The sequence below is a fragment of the Natator depressus genome, chromosome 9 (assembly GCF_965152275.1).
Source record: "Natator depressus isolate rNatDep1 chromosome 9, rNatDep2.hap1, whole genome shotgun sequence".
NCBI lineage: Eukaryota > Metazoa > Chordata > Testudines > Cheloniidae > Natator > Natator depressus.
Window position 1 is genome coordinate 47471169 of NC_134242.1, and position 12378 is coordinate 47483546.

The window sequence follows — 12378 nt, forward strand, 5'->3', positions numbered from 1 at the left end:
ACTCCTCTATCCATTATTTGGACTTCCAAAGAGAAGTCTAGCAAAAGAAATGAAAATAACATTTAATATTTTTGACATTTCAAATGTTAAACACAAGCAGAAAATCTAAGGAGAATTTCAGGTCTCAATACATTAAAGAAGAAAAATAAAATAAAATAAAATGTTGCAGCAGGAGTCTCCAACCAACTCCCCTTTGCAGGTCACTTTTAACTAACGCCAGGTCTACAGTTAAAACTTAAGTCGACCTAGCTACATTGCTCAGGATTGTGAAAAATTTCATGCCCTGTGCAACACAGTTATGTTGACCTAACCCCCACTGTAAATGCAGCTAGGTTGTCAGAAAAATTCTTCCACTGACCTAGCTACTGCCTCTTGTTATGATGGATCTACTGCAGCAACAGAGAAACATCCCCTTTGTTGCTGTAGTAAGATGATCTGTAGCAGCGCTTGTAGTGTAGACGTACCTTTAAAGTCAGTCCAACTGCTTTTTCCTTGTGTGTTCTAGTACACTGCAAATATCATTTGACAGAATTTAGACTAGCAAAAAGTCCATCCAGCCAACACCCCAGATCAACATGGATAATGTGCATGTGCGCTACCCGTCATCTCTCACTTCCACAGTTCATCCCAAATGGAAAACTTCATTTGCTTCTTTAAAGTATTCATAAATTTGCAAGACGTTATTCAACTTGATTTGTTTTAATTTTTAACTTTAAAAAATTTCAGTTCCTGACAGAGGACCTTTTAGATATTAAGTCTTTGGAAGGAGTGGCATTGTTCTGCTTTAAAATGTCCTTTAAAAATGTGTATGTACGGATTTTTCCAATCCCCAGTTGGTGTCTGAGACTTTTCAGAAAGCAAGATTATTGACTATACGGGGAAAATAGTGAAACTGACTATACACAAAGTAAAAATGAAAAAGAGCTCTACACCACCTTTCAGTTATAGTAGTATCTACTTTTAACTATGACCAATACAAGGTTTTCATATAAAAGGCTGATTTTTCAAGCTGTTTTCCCTTTCAGTTTATTGTACATTTTAGAGAGAAAAGGAATCTTTTTAGCATACTTTTAGCCCCTTTGCTGGACACCATTTTATTGGAAAAAAGAAGGGATGTTCAAGGTATTTGAGAAATTATTTTATTGATAGGTTTCAGAGTAACAGCCGTGTTAGTCTGTATTCGCAAAAAGAAAAAGGAGTACTTGTGGCACCTTAGAGACTAACCAATTTGTGTGAGCATAAGCTTTCGTGAGCTACAGCTCACTTCATCGGATTCATATTGATGCGTTACACAGGTCTCTTGATGCATTTTCAAAGGATGAGTAGTAAACCAAGATGCAATATATATATATTTTAATGATCTATATTAGCTGAAAACAGAGTCACTGGAAACCAGTTCAAAAAAGGCTCTGCAGCAAACCTGGTGACAGACGATGTGCAAGTATATCCACAAGCCCAGATGACATGAGACCCCATCCAGCTCCTGAAATCACTAACAAATATTTTACAACTTTGTCAGAGAACTGAAAAGTTATATTAAGTCTTCAGACAGCAGTGGAGTCAACAAGCTGTCAAGTTTTGCTATGACTGCTATAAATTTTCATTGTGAAGTACCACTTCAGTTGATGGTACCCCTATTTCTGACCTATTTAATACAGTTAACCAGGAAGCAGAATCTTGCATTTTGTCCATGCTCAATGAAGAATCCATTCTGTGACACAAGAGCTCTGACACCAATTACCTCACTGGATCAATGCGTCTATGCTACTTTTTTTTTTTTTTTTTTTTAAGAAGTTCTCCCACTGTTAAACCTCCATGGATTCTCCTGCTCGTACTGACAAGGCGCAGGCTTATTACCACAGTATCAGCTAAGGGCAGGTCTACAGTATGGGGCTAAGTTGACCTAAGTTACGCAATTCCAGCTATGTGAATAACGTAGCTGGAATCGACATACCTTAGGTTGACTTATTGTGGTGTCTACACTGCACTGGGTGATTCTCATTCTGGTGGAGTACCGGAGTCAATGGGAGCGCAACCCCCGGTGGATCTATCACCGCAGCGTCAATCTACAGTAAGTGGAGACAAGCCGTAACTCTGATCTAGACAAAGTCTAGACAAATTAGTGACCACCAGTGCCTTGTCTATACTAATGCTCCTACCAGGCCTACCACCAATAGAATTAGCAGCAATAGGTGAGTTCAATAAATGTCAGAAGTTTTGTTGACTCCTATAACAACTGTTTTTATGTCAAAGAGATCCAGATCATTATAATGTCCAACTATCATATATTCTACTCAAAGCCATGCTCAAAAGTCAACACATGTTTATCTTTAATTAGACGTTAATAGGCAATAAACACAATGAGTAGAATTGTGGAAAAGAAAACACTTTTCAAAAAGTGCACAAGCTAGCTCTTGCAGCAAGAAAGCAAAGGGTGATGAGCTAAAAATGACTAAATTAAAAAAACAACAAAAGCAGAATTCAGAAATAAAATTTAGAGAACAAAATATGGACAGCAAAAATAATGGCAAAAGTAACAACAAAAAACAATGTCATCATGTTGAAGTTATGGGCATAGGAGAGTGTGTGTTTGGAGGGGGTGGGGGGTGTTACTTCTACTATGTCAATCTGTACTGATCCCCTTAACCTCAAACTTATCTCGATTTAAACTGCAGTTATACATGCTTGAAAGTGCTGGGAGTGCTTCGTTGACATTGAGACTACTTGTCTTGGATTAATACCAAACATACATGATCCTGATCAATGGACTCTTCAGCCTGCCAAAGCCTCCATGGTCACACACTGCTGAGTATTCCCCTTAACACCCAGCTCACTGAGAGAAAGGCCTCAGTCTTGAACCAGCTCTTTTCTCCTAGTGTCTGCAATATGACAAGGCCAGACATGCTCAGAGGAGAGTGGTTTCAGTGCGAACGGAACCTGCCCACGGCTCGCCCAGGACACGGGACGGTCCCGCTGGGCTGGGAGAGGAGAGTTTACAGGGGTTAGGGTAAGAAGGAAATTAGCAGGAACCGCAGGTAGCCCGGGATAATCCGAGAAATCCTGCAGCTGCCTGACAGGCTCCGGTCCAGCGGCACTCACCCAACCCACGGCAGAACCTGCTGCCAAGGGACCGCTTGGACGGAGCCCCCACCTCACAGAGCCAACAGGGAGTAGGAACAGAACAGGGTCAGGCAACCGGAGTCTCCTCGGAAGCTACGGGGGGAAAGACCAAAAGCAGAGGCTCCAGGAAAGGCCTCTATCCCATAAGCCAAATCCAAACAACCTCGGCTCCTCACAGGCCGCGGGCCTCCGTGGCTTCTATACCCCAAGCCCGCTGCCTTTGCCTGGGCATGAACTGTAGGCGAGGCCGGTGCTTTCAAAGCGGCCTATGCACGTTCCCGCAGCAGGGCCGCGTCTGCGGAGCAGACACGCCCCGGGCGGGAAGGGGAAAAGCTCAGACACCGCCCGACGCCCATGGGAGCCGGCCAGAGCCAGCAGGGTTAATTACCTGCGATCCCGGACGGAGAGTCTCTCACAGCCGAAGCAATTCCTCACTCCCAACAACACAAGATGGCGGTCGCGCCGCCACGCATTGTCACGTGATATAGGGCACCACCTACCCGCGTAGGCCCCGGATGAGCATGGCGGCGGCTTGAGGAAGCGCGTCCCAAGCTGAGCGCGAGCTAACAGTTGGGGAGTCCCAACACCAGCGGCTGCCGCGGGTGACGCGAGCCCCGCCCTAGTGCCAGCACAGGGCATCGAGACAGCATGAGGCCGGCCGCGCCCGGCTCTCTGCCTGTCACCCACCTGTGCCCAGCGCCAATGCTTCCCTTCCCTCGCTGCTCCAAGAGTGTGCCGGGCTGTCCTGCCACGAGCCACCCTGGCTCCTGCCCCTCCTTCAGCCTCGCCCTGTCACAGGGCCTAGGCCACGCCATCCTGTCACCCAGCTGGTGCTCAGGTGCCAGCTATGGCCCCACTCTGCACCCTGCCCCACGTCAAGCTGGGGGACCAGTCTGGTACTTCCCCACCGCCTCTGCTCCATGCCCATCTCACTCTTCTGTGCTCAGCTGCCCCACATCCTCATTTCCCCCAGCCTGTAAGGACCTTAATCCACCATACAGCCTAGACTCCTTCAACCCTCTGACATGTAGCCAACCCCCACTTCGTCTGCAGCAATCACCTTGTCAAGACATTCGGGCTTCTTTGCCTCACAGGCAGGTGGTGACTGCAGTGCAACTTGATCAGTGTTCAGGGACTGATGAAATACATCTTAGAGTACTCAAGGGGTTGACTGAGGAGATATCTGAGCCATTGGCTATTATCTTTGAAAACTCATGCTAGATGGGAGAGATTCCAGAGGACTGCAAGAGGACAAATATAGTGCCAATCTATAACAACAATCTGGGGAGTTATAGATCAGTCAGCTCAATTTAAGAACCCAGAAAGATAATGGAGCAAATAAGCAATCAGTTTGCAAACACTTAGAAGATAAGGTGATAAGTAACAGCCAAGATTAATTTATCAAGAACAAATCATGTCAAATTAACCTAACAGCTTTGTTTGACAGGGTAACAAGCCTTGTGGATGGGGGGAAGCAGTAGATGTGGTATATCTTGATTTCAGTAAGGCTTTTGGTACTGTGTCACATGATCTCAAACAAATTAGGGAAATGTAGCCTAAATAGAGCTGCTATAAAGTGGATACATAATTGGTTGGAAAACCATTCCCACAGAGAAGTTATCAATGGTTCACAGTCAAGCTGGAAGGGCATATCAAGTGGGGTTCTGCAGGTATTGGTCATTGGTCCGATTCTGTTCAATATCTTCATAAATGATTGAGATAATAGTATATAGAGTACATTTAAAGTTTGAAGACAGTACCAAGTTCAGAGGGGTTGCAAGTGCTTTGGAGGATAGGATTAAAATTCAAAATGATCTGGACAAACGGATAAATTGTCTGAAGTAAACAGAATGAAATTCCATGAGGACAAATGCACAGTACTCCACTGAGGAAGGAACAATCAATTGCATGCATACAAAATGGGAAATGACTCCCAAGGAAGGAGTACTGTGGAAAGGGATCTAGGGCTCATAGTGGATCACAACAGTAAATATGAGTCAATAGTGTAACACTGTTGCAAAAAAAGCAATCATCTTTCTGCAGTGTATCAGCAGGACTGTTGTAGACAAGACATGAAAAGTAATTTTTCCACTCTACTCCATGCTGATAAGACCACAGTTGGAGTATTGTGTCCAGTTCTGTGGACCATATTTCAGGAAAGATGTGGACAAATTGGAGAAAGTCCAGAGGAGAGCAACAAAAATTATTAAAAGTCTAGAAAGAATGATCTATGAGAAAAGGTTGAAAAAAATCGGTTTGTTCAGTATGGCGAAGAGAAGACGGTAGACATGATAACAGTTTTCAAGTACATAAAAGCTTGTTACAAGGAGAAGGGTGAAAATTGTTCTCCTTAATCTCTGAGAATAGGACAAGAAGCAATGGATTTAAATTGCAGCAAGGGAGGTTTAGGTTGGACGTTAGGAAAAGCTTCCTAACTGTCAGGGTAGTTAAGTACTTGAACAAGTTGCCTAGTGGTTGTGGAATCCCTGTCATTGGAGGTTTTTAAGAACAGGTTAGACAAACACCTGTCAGGAATGGTCTAGATAACATTTAGGCCTGCCTTGCATTCAGGAACTGGACTAGATGACCTACTGAGGTCCCTTCCAGTCCAGTCTTCTGCGATTTCCAAACAGGATCAAAGCAACAGCACCCAACTGCATAGGATTCAATGGTGAGATATAGGAAGGTTCAAGCCACATATCAAGTAAACTCAGTCACCCTAAGGGGAACCCCACTGTACCACAGCAGGTATCACCCATGCTACATGCTATATTTATCCAGAAATTGCAACCCTACAAGCCAGGGCCCCTAAATAGAAACACATTGAAAGCTAGTTTTGATGAAGTGCAAGATAGAAGACTGTAAAGGTTTTCTCCCCTTTCCTCCCTCCCCCCACCCCCCACCCAAACACATTTACAAAAACAAGATTCAGAAAGGGAAAAAGACTTGCTGCTTCTGCTCCCCTCAGAGAAGATGCTACAACTCCCCAAATTACCACTTGTGAAACTTCCTTATAATCTGTAAAAAAAAATCCAAAAAGTTGTTCATATTCTAGGAAGTCTCCAACTAGCAACAAATCTTACTTACAAAAACTTTTTCATTCAGAAAGATAAAGATAAATATAAATTTTATAAAACTTAAAATTTTATAAAATTTAAAAATTTATAAAATAAATATAAAAGATAAATTTTAATGTAGAACTGTTAGATATGTAGGACAAGAGTATAGTGACCCTGGCTATACAAGTCCTTCAGGGTTCTAGTTATTTTACAAAACTCATACTTCTGTTCCAAACTCAAACTTCATGGCTCTTAAGCACTGGTTCTCATTTTTTCCCACATGAACCACTTGCTTATAATAATGTATTGATCCTCACTCCATGATTTCACTGTAGCAAATTAAACACTTTCTTACATGAAAAGGTTAGTATGATGACAGTAATAAAGTGAATTTATTTTCATCCAGTCTCCTTAATGCTCTGAGTACAACTGGTTGGTTATATTCCCTCAGTCTGTACAATTTCTGTTTGTTTCCTTTCTGAATATATAGTGCTTACCAATTATTAACACCAAATCTTTTATTTCCTACAGCTCTATCCTTTCCATGTCATTTTAGATTTTGGCTGTGCTTTTCAATTTTATTGTATTCATGAACCCAATTGGATAGTGTCCTACTTGGTTAAAACATGGTTCAGTGATGTTAGTGAACTTTTATTCAACATGGTCCCATGGGCAAGTATTATCAGTAATCAAACTCAGTGTAAGGGTATGTCTACACTACAAAATTAGGTCGATTTTATAGAAGTAGATTTTTAGAAATCGATTTTATTCAATCGATTGCGTATGTCCACACTAAGCACATTAAGTCTACGGAGTGCGTCCTCACTACCATGGCTAGCATCGACGTACGGGGCAGTGCACTGTGGGTAGCTATCCCACAGTTCCCTCAGCCTCCGCCGCCCATTGGAATTCTGGGTTAAGCTCCCAGTGGCTGATGGGGCAAAAACATTGTCGCGGGTGGTTTTGGGTACATGTCATCAGTCGCCCCTCCCTCCATGAAAGCAATGGCAGACAATTTTTTCCGTGCAGATGCCATACCACAGCAAGCATTGAGCCCGCTCAGCTCAGCTCAGCTCACTGTCATCGCAGCTGTTGTGTCCTCGGTGCTGCTGTCAGCAGACGGTGCAGTAGGTCTGCTAACAGTTGTCATCCACCGCTTCTGCTGCAACTCTGCTCTCCTGCAGCTTGGGGGATCCGTTCTGGTCCTCCTGGGTGCTGCTAACCATCATCATCCACTGCTTCCGCTGCAACTCTGCTCTCCTGCAGACACCATACCACAGCAAGCATGGAGACCGCTCAGCTCACCGTCATCACTGCTGTTGTGAGCGTTGTAAACACTCGTGCATTATCCTGGAGTATATGCAGAACCGGGCTAAGAGACACCAGCACGAGGAGGATTTTGATGAGGACATGGACACAGACGATCCTGAAAGCACAGGCTGTGGCAATTGGGACATCATGGCGGCAGTGGGACTGGTTGATACAGTGGAACGCCGATTCTGGGCCAGGCAAACAAGCACAGACAGGTGGGACCACAAAGTGTTGCAGGTATGGGATGATTCACAGTGGCTGCGAAACTTTCGTATGCGTAAGGCCACTTTCCTGGAACTCTGTGAGTTGCTTTCCCCCACCCTGAAGCACAGGTATACCAAGATGAGAGCTGCCCTGACAGTTGAGAAGCGAGTGGCGATAGCCCTGTGGAAGCTTGCAACTCCTGACTGCTACCGGTTAGTCGGGAATCAATTTAGAGTGGGCAAGTCTACTGTGGGGGCTGCTGTGATCCAAGTAGCCAATGCAATCATTGACGTTCTGTTATCAAGGGTAGTGACTCTGGGAAATGTGCAGGTCATAGTGGATGGCTTTGCTGCAATGGGGTTCTCTAACTGTGGTGGGGCAATAGACGGAACGCATATCCCCATCTTGACACCGGACCACCTTGCCAACCAGTACATAAACCACAAGGAGTACTTCTCAATGGTGCTGCAAGCACTGGTGGATCACAAGGGATGGTCGGGAAAGGTGCATGACACTTGCATATTTAGGAACTCCGGGCTGTTCGAGCAGCTGCAAGAGGGGACTTACTTCCTAGACCACAAAATTACCATTGTGGATGTTGAAATGCCAATAATTATTCTTGGGGTCCCAGCCTACCCCTTGCTCCTATAGCTCATGAAGCCTTACACAGGCAGCCGGGACAGTAGTAAGGAGTAGTTCAACTATAGGCTGAGCAAGTGAAGAATGGTGGTAGAATGTGCCTTTGGACGTTTAAAAGCTCGCTGGCGCTGTTTGTTGACTAGGTCAGACCTCAGCGCAACCAACATTCCCATTGTTATTGCTGCTTGCTGTGTGCTCCATAATATCTGTGAGAGTAAGGGGGAGACATTTATGGTAGGGTGGGAGGTTGAGGCAAATCTCCTGGCATCTGATTTTGAGAAGCCAGACACCAGGGCAATTAGAAGAGCACAGCTAGGCGCGCTGCGCATCAGAGAGGCTTTGAAAACCAGTTTCATGACTGGCCAGGCTACGGTGTGACCTTTGTGTGTGTTTCTCCTTGATGCAAAGCTGCCCCCCTTGGTTGATTTTAATTCCCTGTAACCAAACCACCCTCCCTCCCCCCTTCGAAATAAAGTAACTATTGTTTTGAAACCATGCATTCTTTCTTTATTAATTTAAAAAAAAGTGAGATAACTGACAAGGTAGCCTGGGTGGCGTGGGGTCGGGGAGGAGGGAAGGACAAGGCCACATTGCTTTTTGTAGCCACACTACAAATCAAACTGTTTGAATGACAGCCTTCTGGTGCTTGGGCCATCCTCTGGAGTGCAGTGGCTGGGTGCCCGGAGCCTCCTGTCCCCCGTGTTCTTGGGCTTCTGGGTGAGAAGGATATGGAACTTGGGGAGGAGGTCAGGCAGTTATACAATGGATGCAGCTGGGGGTCTGTGCTCCTGTTGGCTTTCCTGCAGCTCCATCATGACACTTCATCATGTCCGTTTGCTCCCCTATTAGCCTCAACATCACCTCCTGCCTCTGCTCTTCACACTCCTGCCTCTGCTCTTCACACTCACTTAATGCTTTCCTGGCCTCTAACACTGAATGCCTTTATGCATTAAGCTGTGCCCTATCAGTGTGGGAGGACTGCATGAGCTCGGAAAACATGTCATCGTGAGTGCGTTTTTTTCGCCTTCTAATCTGCGATAACCTCAGGGACGGAGATGATAGGGGGAGTGTAGAAACATTTGCACCTGGAGGGAGGGGGGGGGAGATAAAAAGGGAGAGTAAAATTTAAGATGATTTTCTGAGAACAAAAGAGAGACTCTTTCACAGTGAATCAAGCAATTCACAGCAGACAGCACATGTGCTTTTGGTACAAGGTCGCATTTTGCCTTTTATATTGAGCACCTGCCGATATGGTGACACATCACACACGGCTGGGCAACAGAATTCGGTTTCCAGGCAGCCATGGTAAGGCAAAGGGTACGTGGGATTGGCTTCTTATGCATAACATGTGGGAATGGTTTCAAACTGCAGCACCATCCTTTCCCATAGCAAGCAATGGGTTGGGTTTCACATTTAAAAGGTGTGCTGCACATCCACCCGAAAACTGCAGCCCCTCTCCTCTCCCCACCCCACCGCGTGGCTATTCTCTGGATTGATCCCTTCATCCCTCCCCCCGCCGCAAGGCTATTCTCCGGGATGATCCCTTCTAGCCAAGCACGAACAGCCCAGCATGAACGGGGTAAATCAAACATCAAACACTGTTGCTTTTAAACCCCATGCTGTACTTACAAATGTGCACTCACAAGAGCTGCCTTCTCTGGCTTCAGGGTCGGGGATCCCACCTTCAGAGGGTATTGGGTCCAGGGTGATGAAAAGGTTCTGGCTGCCGGGGAGAACAGATTCACCGCTTGCCTACTGTGCATTCTCCTACTCCTCCGCCTCCTCTTCCTCATCCACAAAATCCCCATCCCTGTTGCGTGAGACTCCCCCCTTGCAGGTGTCCTTTGTCTTTTGTTAGGCTTGCCTGAGCTCCTTAACGTTCACACAGCACTGCTATGTGTCCCTGTTGTAGCCTCTCTCCAACATGCCCGGTGAGATTTTGGCAAATATATTTGCATTTCTTCTTTTTGATCGGAGTTTGGCCAGCACAGATTCTTCTCCCCATACAGCAATCAGATCCAGTATCTCCTGTTTGGTCCATGCTGGAGCTTGTTTGCAATTCTGAGACTGCATGGTAACCTGTGCTGCTGAGCTCGCCACGCTGACCAAACAGGAAATGAAATTCAAAAGTTCCCGGTGCTTTTTCTGTGTACCAGACTCATGCATCAGAGTTCAAAGTGCTGTCCAGAGTGGTCACATTGGAGCACTCTGGGGTAGCTCCCGGAGGCCAATATCGTCAATTTGCATCCGCACTACCCCAAATTCGACCCAGCAAGGTCGATTTTAGCACTACTCCCCTCACCGGGGAGGAGTACAGAAGTTGATTTTAAGAGCCCTTTAAGTTGACAGAACGGGGTTGGTTGTGTGGACGCATCCATTTTTAAATCAACCTAACATGGCTAAATTCGACCTAACCCCGTAGTGTAGACCAGGGCTAAGTCTCATAGTAGTTACTCCTGGTGCATCAGGTCACTGCAGGGTCTAGGGAGAGGTGACTTATAGGGAGGGGCCCTTAAAGGAGGTTACTACAGCTGTTTAAAGCTGGGGGAAAGACACTGAGGTACAATGATTTAATCAACTTGTTAGATCTCAAATGTAATCCCATTTCCAGAAGGAAAATCATCAGGCACTCAGGGTAAGGCTTTTTCAGCTAAAAATATTACTTTATTTTTAGCCTTAAACAACCATATTAGTACTTGATGCAGCCTAAAAACTATCATTAGCTGCTATGTGACATCAATAAAGGAGTGACCATTTTTAGCTGAGAAAACCATTCTCTAATAAGGGGATTTCAGCCAAATGCATTTGGCTTTACCGCTGAGCTTTCACATGAATAAATACTCGACATTGTGCACTGAACACTGGCCAAGGCTGATGTAATAGTTAACACAAGTCTTTTTTTTTTTTTGAGCCAATAAGTTGAAAAATGCATTGCTCAAACTGATTTTGAATTCACAGAAAAATGATAACACATTAAATATATTCAGCAAAGAAACCTTAGAAATTAGGATGAGCTTCATTCTAAAATGAACCTCAGGAGATTGGAGAGACAAGGTGGGGGAGGCAATGTCTTTCATTGTACCAACTTCTGTTGGAGAGAGAGACAAACCTCAGGAGACTGGTCTGAGGGAGATCTGCCTCTACAGCGAAGTTATAAGGTTCTGGCTAGAACAGTGCAAGAGAGGACAGAAAGAGTTGCAACCCAAGCTGTCAGAATAGGAGCTTGCAGCTCTGCTGCAGAAGCAGCTGTGCCTTGTTCCAATGGCTTTTCTTGGCAGAAGTCAGTTAGATCATGTGAACAACTCTTTGTATTTTACTTTGAGAGTTCAGAAGTGGCCTGTGTCTGAGATGAGATACATTTAGTCTGTGGGGACTTTCTTTTAGTCAGAGAAACCCCCTAAAAGTGAAACTATGAAGCAACATTTCAAGAAGGGAGCATTTTAAAGATATTCCTCTGCAAAAGTTAGCATTTGTCTGAAATTTTACTTGGAAATTTCAAAATACATTTTAGTATCTTATTAGATTTATCCTTGGACTTCCATTATGGTCAAGCAAGCAGAACAAAAGACTATTACAAACTACAAGACTGTCTGTGGGGCCAAATTCATCCATAGTGTAACTACAGGGACTACAGCAGATATACACTAGGTATGAAATTGGCTCTTAGTAAGCAAACACTCCTACTAATCTGATTTTTATTAGGTTGTTGAGGTCGTTATGTACATTAAAGCCTTTTGAACTGCTAAACTAATTTGAATGTGCTATTACATTTCCAAGGGAGGGGAAGTGAGGCAGGAATCTTTTATTAACTGAAAGCTGTCAATGACCCATCCTTTTCATGCCATCCTGGCTTAGGGAAGCAGAGTACAGCCTACTTTACTGGGTCAGTGGAGTTAGGAACCTATAGGACAGACTTTGAAAAGAAAAATAAGTATCATAAACCATGAGCTTTAAAGATGGTACATGCATCTTATCTGTCTCTGTTTGGTTATTCTAAAATGTACTTGTTTTATATTTAGAGATACCAAGCACCTCATCTGTGATT

The 12378-nt window shown here is 44.6% G+C and overlaps 1 protein-coding gene across 3 annotated transcripts in view; it reads right to left on the reverse strand.

Annotated features, from left to right (window-relative positions):
• The window catches only part of GIGYF2 (GRB10 interacting GYF protein 2), a 153996-nt gene extending 150392 nt beyond the window's left edge, over nucleotides 1–3604 (reverse strand). Inside the window, exon 1 of one of the 3 annotated variants that reach the window (XM_074964058.1) lies at nucleotides 3509–3604. The gene's annotated coding sequence lies outside the window, so the exon portion shown is untranslated. The remainder of the gene's footprint in view (nucleotides 1–3508) is intronic. The other 2 variants (XM_074964056.1, XM_074964059.1) reach the window with 2 other exon arrangements.
• Between the last annotated feature and the right edge of the window lie 8774 nt (nucleotides 3605–12378).